The 10,397-nt window shown below is 39.7% G+C and overlaps 1 long non-coding RNA gene across 1 annotated transcript; it reads right to left on the bottom strand.

Moving 5' to 3' along the window:
• Positions 1 to 555: 555 nt before the first annotated feature.
• Positions 556 to 9,718, bottom strand: LOC126641510 (uncharacterized). The gene is made up of 5 exons (XR_007629264.1): positions 9,577 to 9,718; positions 7,086 to 7,213; positions 2,143 to 2,253; positions 1,333 to 1,426; positions 556 to 908 (listed from the first exon to the last, which is right to left on the bottom strand). It is a non-coding gene; the product is annotated as an uncharacterized LOC126641510 (long non-coding RNA).
• Between the last annotated feature and the right edge of the window lie 679 nt (positions 9,719 to 10,397).

Here is a 10,397-nt window from a genome sequence, read left to right as displayed (position 1 = left end):
GACACATCTTTGGTTTTGCAATATGTCTTATGCTCCCACAGCAGAAACCCGAAGTGCAAGTAGAGTTAAAAGCAGCATGTAATGCCCTCTGGGGACATCAACTACCTGTGTCTACACCATCCTCTCCTGTGTCTACTGCACCTCTGAGCATCCATGCTGTTTTGATCTCTGATCTCTGAACAAGTTACCTGAGTTCCCCAGATTGCCAACACCACATGGGAAGCACTGGGAGCACTCACAGTACCAAAGTGTACCCGATAAACCAGCTGGTTGAACCACCTTGTCCTGCACCAGCTCCTGAAGCATCCTCCAGCTGCCAACATGTACCCCACCAGTCTGCATGGGACACCCCTACTACTCACATTCCCAGGTAGAAATATAAATATATATATATATATTTAATTTTTAGAATGGGCTTAGCTTGGAGGCATGCTCTTCATATGTATCATCTGTGTGCCATCCATCTATACTGCAAAGCACAAGGTGGAGCTCATGAACTGGCAAGTGAAGTCCCAACATATAGTGAAGTGTTAGTAAATAACATGAATTCCCTTCTGGTGGGCACTAAACAGAAAACACTGTCCTGCTTATGGCCCTGGCACAGCTGGCCTTCTCTGCTGCTGCAGTGCTGCCTGGACAATTCAACTTGTCTGAGTCTAGCAGCTGAAGACAGATCACAAGCACATGACATTGCAGACCTCCAGGACGAAAATAATGGCGTACTTGTCAACGCTGAACTGCTGTGGCATCAGTCAGGGTGGCAGCTAAGGAGTGGATGCACTTTCCTTTCCTGCCTTTTGTAGAAGCTGCTGTAAAGGGCCACAGAGGTGGCCTTTTTTCTCTGGAATTAGCTTTTTGCTCTCCGTTTTTCCATGTTTGGAGGACAACATGCTTCTCCCTGTGGGAGACTGTAATGTACACCATAAGGTAAAACTGTTTTCTGTCACGGAATGTTAGCTGAGGGCATTAGTCTTGAATCACAGCCCCTGCATTAGTATGGTCTATGAGAATCCTCTTATCCCTGACTGTCATAACAGTGGGTTCATTTTTCCCCCAGGGCAGAGCACCTGGCAGCCCACTGTTATCCTTCCATCTTTTCAGGGTGCACTCTGGGTAAAGGGATCAGCATAGCACTGTGGGATAAAAGTGATGAGAGGCAGCTATGGCTTTACATAAAGGGCTAAATACTTTTATGAAGTCATAGATAAATAAATCATCCCATATATAAGTATCTCTGAAAAAACAAACAAACAAACAAAAACAACACAAAAACGCCACAAACAAAAAATAAACAAACAAAAAAACCTCCAAACCAAAAAAGTCTTTTTTTACCTGAGGATTATCAACTCTGTGTTAAGTGACATGAGGTCCAAAATCCAAAATCCTTCACTAAACAGTCTGTCAATCAATTCACCAGACCCTACAACTGCAACAGAAAGGAACAACATCTTGTCGTCTGTGACAGCCTATGAAAAGTATGTGACTGCTACGTTAAATTAATGATGGATTGAAAACAGCAGGTGGCATGCAAAGTGCAGCACTGGTATTGCCTAATAAGTGAGCAGAACCACTCTCTGAGGGCGAATTTTCCTCTCAGACTCCCAAAGCAGCTAAAGTGAGAAATACAACAGTAACACAGCCTGAAGGACAAGGAGATGTGCCTTAAATACTCTCCCAGGCTTCTGAGCTGTGCATTCATGGCTCAGACTCACTGCATAACAATCAACATTTTTTTAAGCGTTGGAGGGCTTTTTAACTAGTGACATTTAATGGACGTTTGGTAATGGAGAGAAAAAAAAGTTTTGTTTACATTATAGGCTCCAAATGAGATCACGAATGTCCTAAGCAGTGTGACAAAGGCTGCTGTCAGATGGTTTATGATTGAGCAGGAAGAGGAAGCCTGGTGACTCATGACCCATACCTGGACATTTACAGAAAATTTCTCAAATATGAGTAGTTCAAATAGCTCAGATAAGGATTAGGTAAGAACGTACATATGGGAGCTTTATCTGAAAGTAGTTCAAGCTGTGAACCTTTTCCAAAACATTTTGGTCTGAGGTACACCCCCTGTGTACACTCAGCCTTTTGGTCATGCTTACATTTTGCTGAAGGAGCAAGTTTGATAATATTTTCTTCACTTACTCTTCCTTATCTTCTGGAACTTCAACTCACATCGATAAAATAACATGATCCACAGGGGAAACTGTCTGATTTTTCCATTGTCTATAGGCTACAGAAAGTTTTAAATCAAATCTGAAATTAAAAAATTGGCAGAATATGAATTGAAGTAAGTATTAACTAGAAACTTCAGCACAAAGTATATTCATCTGATCAAAGCAATATTCTATATCCCGTGGAAGCTTTTGAAGAATATTTAGAAGTAAAACAAGTGGGAAAAATCTCTCTGTGCCAAATTTTGAGCTGTTTCTTAAACACACATCAAGGCAAAGCCATAAAGCAGCCAATTGCCTGTATCTTCTGCCAAGAGCAGCATTCCCTCTTTCTCTCTCTCCCTCTCTTTTCCCCTCCTACTCTCTCCAAACGAACAAGATCAAGATCAAGAAAATTACATCAGATCCCTGAAACGCTCTTCAGGTTTGCAAGAATATCACATCCACATAAGTACAAACACACACAACACACACACACACAAACCCCTACACAAGTCCCTTTAGATCCCTCTGTTGCTGCCACCACCGAGGAACAACCACAGGACTTTATAGAGAGGTAGTGGCACAGAGAGGTGACGGAGAGAAGCAGAGGATTTGGTAGCCATTGAAAAGCTACAAAGCAGAAGTAGGGTTACAGAGTGGAGAAGAGAGTGGGGAACATTTGCTCTGGACGCCAAAATTACTCCCTACAGCTGTGTGCTAATATTATGATTATTATTTTGGCAGAGGTTTTATTGTTTTCTTTCCCAAGCTAATCCTACTCCCCTCTTGTGCAGGTATTGAGTTTACGCTGGGCCAAAAAAGCAAAAGAAACAAGACCATCAGTTTTAGATTTGCGGTGTTCCATCCAAGATATATAGCACAGGGCAGCAAGGGAAAACAGGAGAAGGAGAGAAAAGGATGTGTTAATGGTCACAGGCTAGGTGAAGATCTTTGACTTTTCAACAGTTTTAGCTCAGAGTGAAAAGGTGGCAGGGATGAGGAGAAAAAATTTTAATTCCCGATTGTCTCTGTTGTAAATAATTGATGCAAATAACTCAGTATATCTGATTAGCCTGAAGCTCTGTGAAGACATTAAAAAAGCTTTAGTACTAGAATATTATATTGGAGGAGGTTATGATCAGATGCTTTTCTCTATCAGTCTTCCTTCTTCTATCAAAATACAGTATCATTTATCATTACAGACCTTTTATAGCTGTCACTAGTTTACATCAGCTCAAGTCCTCTGGATATCACATGCTGAATCAGCAGCCTTCCAAACAGCACTGTCTGTGACAGGCACCGATGCCCAGTGGTGGTAAGGCAGTTTTAGTTCCTTGATAGTATGAAAAATGCTTTACATACAGTTAAACATTTTCCCTTGCCCAAAATTTTTCTTTAGATAACTCCTTTCCTTAGAACTCCCCCTCCCCCAAATATTCCTTTATTCCTTAGAAAATAAAGCTCTGTGCTCAGTTTCTGTATCTGAGAGTCCCTGCAATATGAGACTTCCAAGCACATTTTCTCAAAATCCCTAGCAGAAGAAGGCATGACAAAGTATGAGCCAGTATGGGTACAAATCAGAATAGAGCATGAATTTGTGAATATCAGTAAAGCATGTTTCGATTTAGGTTATTAATATAAGAGGAGGTGTTTGGTCTTAAAATAACATTCCAGTATCCTATATTTTCTCTTTATATTGCCTTTCTTTTTTCCTATTCTGATATTTATTTTCATATGTTGTTTCCCTCTGTAAGCCTGTTACTTTTATCATATATTTTTCCTTCTTCTACTTAAAAGGCCTAACAGTATTTCATGTATTTTTTCATCTTTGGTGTGCCTCTTTTATTCCAGCCTCCATTTTCTCGTGTCTGAAACAGCAACACTCATTTGTCCTCTCTAGGGTGTCTCTCCTGAAAAGCATCTTAAATCAGAAAACACTTAAGCACATGTTTAGCACATCCAGGAGTTATTTTTGACATGAAGTGCAAGGTAAGCATTTACCTGAAGTTGATCAAAGTTCAACTGCTTTGCCAAACAGGTGCAGACTTTGTGTGTATATAGAGATATATATATATATACATACACATATACATGCACATAAGATAAATGTTTTGTTTGAAACTGAACAGTTTTCCAGAAGGAGAACTGCTGGCTCATGAAAAGTGTCTGGCAAATTATAACCTCTGTCTTGGGTACCTAAGGCATATTACATTCATTACCATCACTCATCCCAGTGCCTATTAAATAAGCCCCTGCACAAAACACATCCTTTCTTCATCCATGACACACAAGTAGTGTTTCTTTCCAAACTGTTCATTCCTCTGCTGCACTGGACATCTGCAGAGGGAGGAAGCCACTGCAGTGGAATAACAGCCAGGAGAAGCAGCACATCCTGGAGCTACTCTGGTACAGGGCCACAGGCACTATATCTAGGAAGCTGTCCACCAGCTTGGATGATGCATGAAGCTCTGCAAAGCAGCTAAGCTGATCTGCCTTTGCATGGGCTCAACAGATCTTATCACCAGCAACCTGTAGAGGAATGTGGCATGGCCACAGATCCATGGGACACACACACACAGATCCCTTGGGGTCAGCAGTTCCAGGGAGATGATTCTGTCCCTCTACTCTGCTCTGGTGGACTCCATCTGCAGTACTGCATCCAGCTCTGGGGCCCTCAACATAAGAAGGATGTGGACCTGTTAGAGTGGGTGCAGAGGAGGGCCACAAAGAAGATCAGAGTGCTGGAACACCTCTCCTATGAAGACAGGCTGAGAGAGTTTGGGTTGTTCAGCCTGGAGAAGAGAAGTCTCTGGGAAGACCTTATTGCATCTTCCAGTACCTAAAAGGGTCTACTAGAGAGCTGCTTTGGGACTTTCCACAAGGACATTAGTGACAGGACAAGGGCTAATGGCTTTAACCTGAAAGAGGGTAGATTTAGATTAGATGTTATGAAGAAATTCTTTACCTCAGATGGTAGTGAGGTGCTGGAACAGGTTACCCAGAGAAACTGTGGATGCCCCATCCCTGGAAATGTTCAAGACCAGGCTGGATGGGGCTTTGAGCAACCTGGTCTAGTGGAATGTAGCCCTGCCCATGGCAGAGAAGGTGAAACTATATGATCTTTAGGGTGCTTTCCAACACAAATCATTCTCTGATTCTCTGATTCAAATTGCAGTGCAAGCACCTTTACTGCAGAAGGGAACTCAGAATACCATTCACTGATACTTATTATTCATATTGAAATATATATGTGCCCTCAAATATTTTTTTTTTTCACTCAACTCATATTGCAGCTTTCTCTCAGGCTGTACACAGACATGCACATAGACACCCACACACCTGTATATGCCTATAACAGGACTTTGTTCAGTTTTGACCTGGGCTCCTTCACTTCGTCAGTTGGATAGTTGAAAAAATGGCAATATTACTTTCAGACACAGGATAGACTTGGCTTTCAAACCAGAGCTGTTTCCTGTGCAGAATTTAAGAATGTGGGCAGACGAGTTTGCCTCTGCTTGTGCCATTGGTCTTTTCCAGAAGCAGGGCTTACCCCCTAGGCTCCCTTCACCTTTTTTCTTGGATAAGTCATGTTTTCTAAACCTGTTCTCAGGAGCTGTTTTCACACCATATTGGAAACTTGAATTGTGACTTCTTCTGGCAACAGATTACCTAAAAAGCCTTTATGAAGCCTGTATCTATCTGGGGATTCAGTTGTTGAATGCATTTAGATATGCCAAGGGTACCAAATGTGTTTAGGTATTTTGCTGAACAGAGACGATATTAACGTTAATAAGAACTACTTCCACAAGAAAGTAATTGCAAAACTGGAAGTCTTTTTGTTTTACTTCTAATATTAGAGACTCCTCTCAGAGTAAGACTCTGGGTGAGGAAGCAGAAAGACAATTACTTCCAGTGTACTGGGTGAATTTGCCAGAGGAGAGAAACTGAATGTTTGATGCGTTCCCCAAGGCCAGTGTTCCACAATTATAAAAATATACTACCTCCCCCGTAACTCTGTGAATATAAAATGAAGCATCGTACCTACTATTAATTAGCTGTATTTTGTAGTTTTATGGACACTGAACATGGTGTGGTAATTTGCATATATTAACATGTAATTTACATGCATACTGCAAGGTATTCAGTTTTATTGCCATTACCTTTTGTGGCCTATTTCTCTAATGACTGTAATGGAATACAAAAGAGATTTCTCATTGTGTTTACCCTGTTACCTTATACATGAGTTTCAGAATAAGGTGGCATGCTGAGAAGTGGGAATTTTCATGCAAAAGGTTTTGCTTTCAAGTCTGAGTTACTTCTTGACCACCCACTCTGCTGAATTTTCTAATGCTTCCTATATTTCCTTGGCCACTGTTCTTTTTTCACCCACATAAGGACACACAATGTTTTAAAAGTCAGGTACAAGTGTAGAGATTTGCTCCTTTGCCTGCACTAAAAAAAGAAAGTCAGACACAAGAATTAATGGGTTCTACTCTGTCTATCAGCACCTAAAGGCACAGAGAGAGAAAAATAATCTGCAGCTGGTGAAAGCTGAGCAGGGTCAAAGGGCAGTGCCTGCATCTGCATTCACTGAGAGGCAGAGAGGAAAAATAAAGGGTCTCTTTTTGTTGCAGCTCAGCACTATTTTAGAAAGCACAGATACCAACTTAATTACCACAGTTCCCTTTTGCACTAGAGCACTGTAGCAGGCTATAAATCAATACTTAAGGTCACATTGCTAAAAGCACTGAAAAAGAGTCTTTTCTCTCACTATAGCATGTTGTTTGCTGCTCCTGCAGCAGTGTCATGAGAGCTTGATATCAGATAGCTAACAGGACTAAAACAATGATTACAAAAGAAATCAGAATTGCAGAAACATAAGGTGCAAAGTGAGCAAGTCCAGTTATAGCAGATGCCATGGTTGCATCAAACCTTCCGTCCTCTCCCAGCTCAGAGACAGAAGACACAGCAGCAGGTGCCCAGGAGTACAAAATACATTTCATTCAGGGTTGAATTCTTGTTCTTGTTCTGGAGGCCAAGTGGATGGGAGAAGAGCACATCTGAAAAAATTACAGTTATTTCTGCTGAGTATATCTCTGGCAACTTTATCGTACATCTGAAATCAATTATACATGTGCATGCATGACATCTTATTTCAATAAATTGTTGGGAATAGGACTTAGGAGTTGCAAAAATAGATATTTTTTTTTTTCCATTTGCCTTCCTATTATACCTGCTGACCGAGATATTTCACAACCTTTGGAAGGGAAAACAACTCATATGAGATTTGGAAGATATGGAAAAAGCCACTTCCAGCTGAGATACACTTGGCACAGCATTTAATGGCTTAGCCAGAGGGAGGCTTCTTTATGTTTAGGTTCCCACTGACAGTATGCAGCCAATACTAATATTAGATAGATAGAGAACTTGTATCCAAGTGCCCAGGGTACAAGAAGAATGAGACACAGGATCCCATAAATGCCTAATTTAGATGCTAAATCACCTACACCTTTGCTGTTTACAAACTAATTTATGGAGTTTATAAAAAGTGTAATTGCAAATTAGGGGGGTTGGAATTAAAGAAGTTGGAAATCTATCCAATATTAAAAAACAGTTTTCAAGAAAATATTTATTTTTAAAACATAAACAGATTTCCATCTAAATTGAAATCTAATTTCCAAAACTTGCATTCCAAAACTGCAGAAGGGACTTTAATCCCAGATGCTGGTGAACCCACATTATAGCACACTGCTAAACAGGATTATTAATCTGGGTGTGAAGTGGCACAGATGCATTCATTTTAGAGCTGCTGCTTCTAGATTCCCTGAATTTCAGCCCAAACACAGCCCGTGGAAGACTGTCAAAACCCCTGTACAAGTGGGAAAGCGTGGACACATGTCCGGGAGTTAATCACATCAGGCATGCACTATGTAGCTCATCAATAAAAGCTTTTATTTAGAAGAAGAGCCTAGACAATGCATTTTGGACTCCACAAATCACGTTTTCTGATGGCAATTTTAATGAAAAGTTTCTGAGAGGAAGAGCAAGATAGTGATGTCATTTTGAGTGGATGTGGGGATTATTTTTTACCCTTTTGCACAAGTACAAATAGCTCCAGTAACCTGTGACATGCCTGTCCTGATAGCAGAGTCTCCAGAGTACCAGAATCAGCTTCCTGAGACATTGTTTAATGAGGAACTGGCCTTGATTCTGGCATGCAGAGGAAAAAAGTTGTCCATGTGCATCTTCATATTTAGATGTAAAGACAAAGCTAATCTCTTCCTTTTGAGTCTTTGTCAGCAGGACTCATGCATGAGTAGTGAACATGTACTGGCTACAAAGAAGGAAAAGATATTATTTCTCTTTTGGAAAACATTGGTGTTCTGATGATGGGCATTACTTTAGTTCCTAAACAGTTACAGAGATGGGGCTTCCTTTGAAATTGCTAATGCACTTTTGGATGTATTTAGTTTGGAAAATTTTGAAAGTTTCCAGATCAATTGGATAAGTATTTGTGGTAAAATTTGACAAAGCTTCTATATTCCAGTAAAAACAACTAAAACCCCAATATTCAAAACTATGCCCAGAGTAAATTTACTACTTCCTTATTCATTGATGTACTGCTGATTTGAAATCATCAATTAAGGCTTCTAAGACTTCTATAATTGAATTATGTTTGATTCAACTATTTTGAAGGATTAAGTAGCGCTAGAGAAGAAAGGAAACCTCAATGTCCTTTAAATCATAGGAGATTAGACAATGCCTAAACGTTTGACATTACTTGTAACATTATTTACTGCAGTGAGAGCTATGAACCCCATAACTATGTGTTCCAAGTGTTACTATATTTATTTAAATTTGATCATCTGCCAGACCTCATCCCATTCTTTAGCAGCTTCAGCCGAGGCTTAAGGAGCAGTTATGGAGGTATAAATGGGAAGGTGGCTGCGGATAAAACATTGTACCAAAACTCCAGAAAATAATAAGTTTTGAGAAGTGGGCTGCAATACCTTGGAAGCAAGGTATAAAGCATTACTTAGGAAAACTTTAAGTGAATATTTTCTAGACATGCTAAAACTAAACTTTTTAGATAGTGACTAGTGTTGTTGTATGACCCAAGTAGCATAGAAGTGAAAAAAAAAAGCCAGATTGGGCCACAACTGTTTGTTGTCTTAGATTTTCATGATTGCATACAGTGCATTTCTGCCACTGAGGAAGACTTTTTTTATGCCAAGAGGGATGGCACTGAGCATTAATCGCAGGTTTCCTCCAGCAGTGCCACCATAAATACTGAATATGCATAAAATTCACAACTGAAACTAGAATGACATTTTTTCTTCTTCCACAGACTATCATATGCAGAAGAAGTGATGTAGAGAAATCCACTAACATAAACAGAAAAAAAACCAGCAAGAGCTCTTACTCATATCCAGCAGATTTTGCCTGAGGGACACTTTAAGACGGTACTGTTCATCTTGAAATTCTTGAATGCTGTAGTTTTCATCCTTGATACAGGTTGATAGTCTTCAGCCATAGTGAGTGTATGCTTTCAGATTTTAAAAAGTCCTGTAATGATTTCCATGTTACTTGCATACCTTTTCCAGATACAGCCTCATAAAAGTACATTTCCTTTACATTCAGTATGACACATTTAGATCTATATATGCTATCAGTTTAAAGGTCATGCAGGCAGCTGAAAATGCCCTTAATTAATAACACTGAATATGCATATACATGTGTGTATATATGTATATATACACATATTTCTATGTCTGGTATGTATAACAACATCTTGATTGATTGATAAAGAAGGAAAGTGTGCCATTATTTCTAAATATCTGTCTCATTTATATTCCATGACTTGACAAATGCAGAGTACAAAATTAATAGTGTTTCTGGTTCAGATGTTACAGAAACACATAAATGTTTGTGGATTTTGAGGACTAGAACAAGCAATAAATATTCAAATATATTTGTATCCACTCTTGGCTGTTTTGTGGATTTTCACTGTAAGTTTGATCAGGTCATAGAAAATCTGCTCCCTAGGTGATCCATAAAGCAGGATGAAGTCTTAAAGCTACATCATAGTAATGTTATGAATTAGTTACTGCAATTAAGGTACTGAAGTATTTTATATGGTTTTGCAAGAGATTTTCTGCATGGGATGCCCATTCTACCAGTGTATAAAGGGGTTGTTAAAACAGCACCTGATAAACAACTCCCAGGGAACTTGAATCCCCATAG

This window comes from Myiozetetes cayanensis, unplaced genomic scaffold (assembly GCF_022539395.1).
Source record: "Myiozetetes cayanensis isolate MyiCay16 unplaced genomic scaffold, myiCay2020 scf1, whole genome shotgun sequence".
NCBI classification, from domain to species: Eukaryota; Metazoa; Chordata; class Aves; order Passeriformes; family Tyrannidae; genus Myiozetetes; species Myiozetetes cayanensis.
Note: the sequence above shows the minus strand (reverse complement) of the source record. Positions and strands in the feature narration are given on the sequence as shown.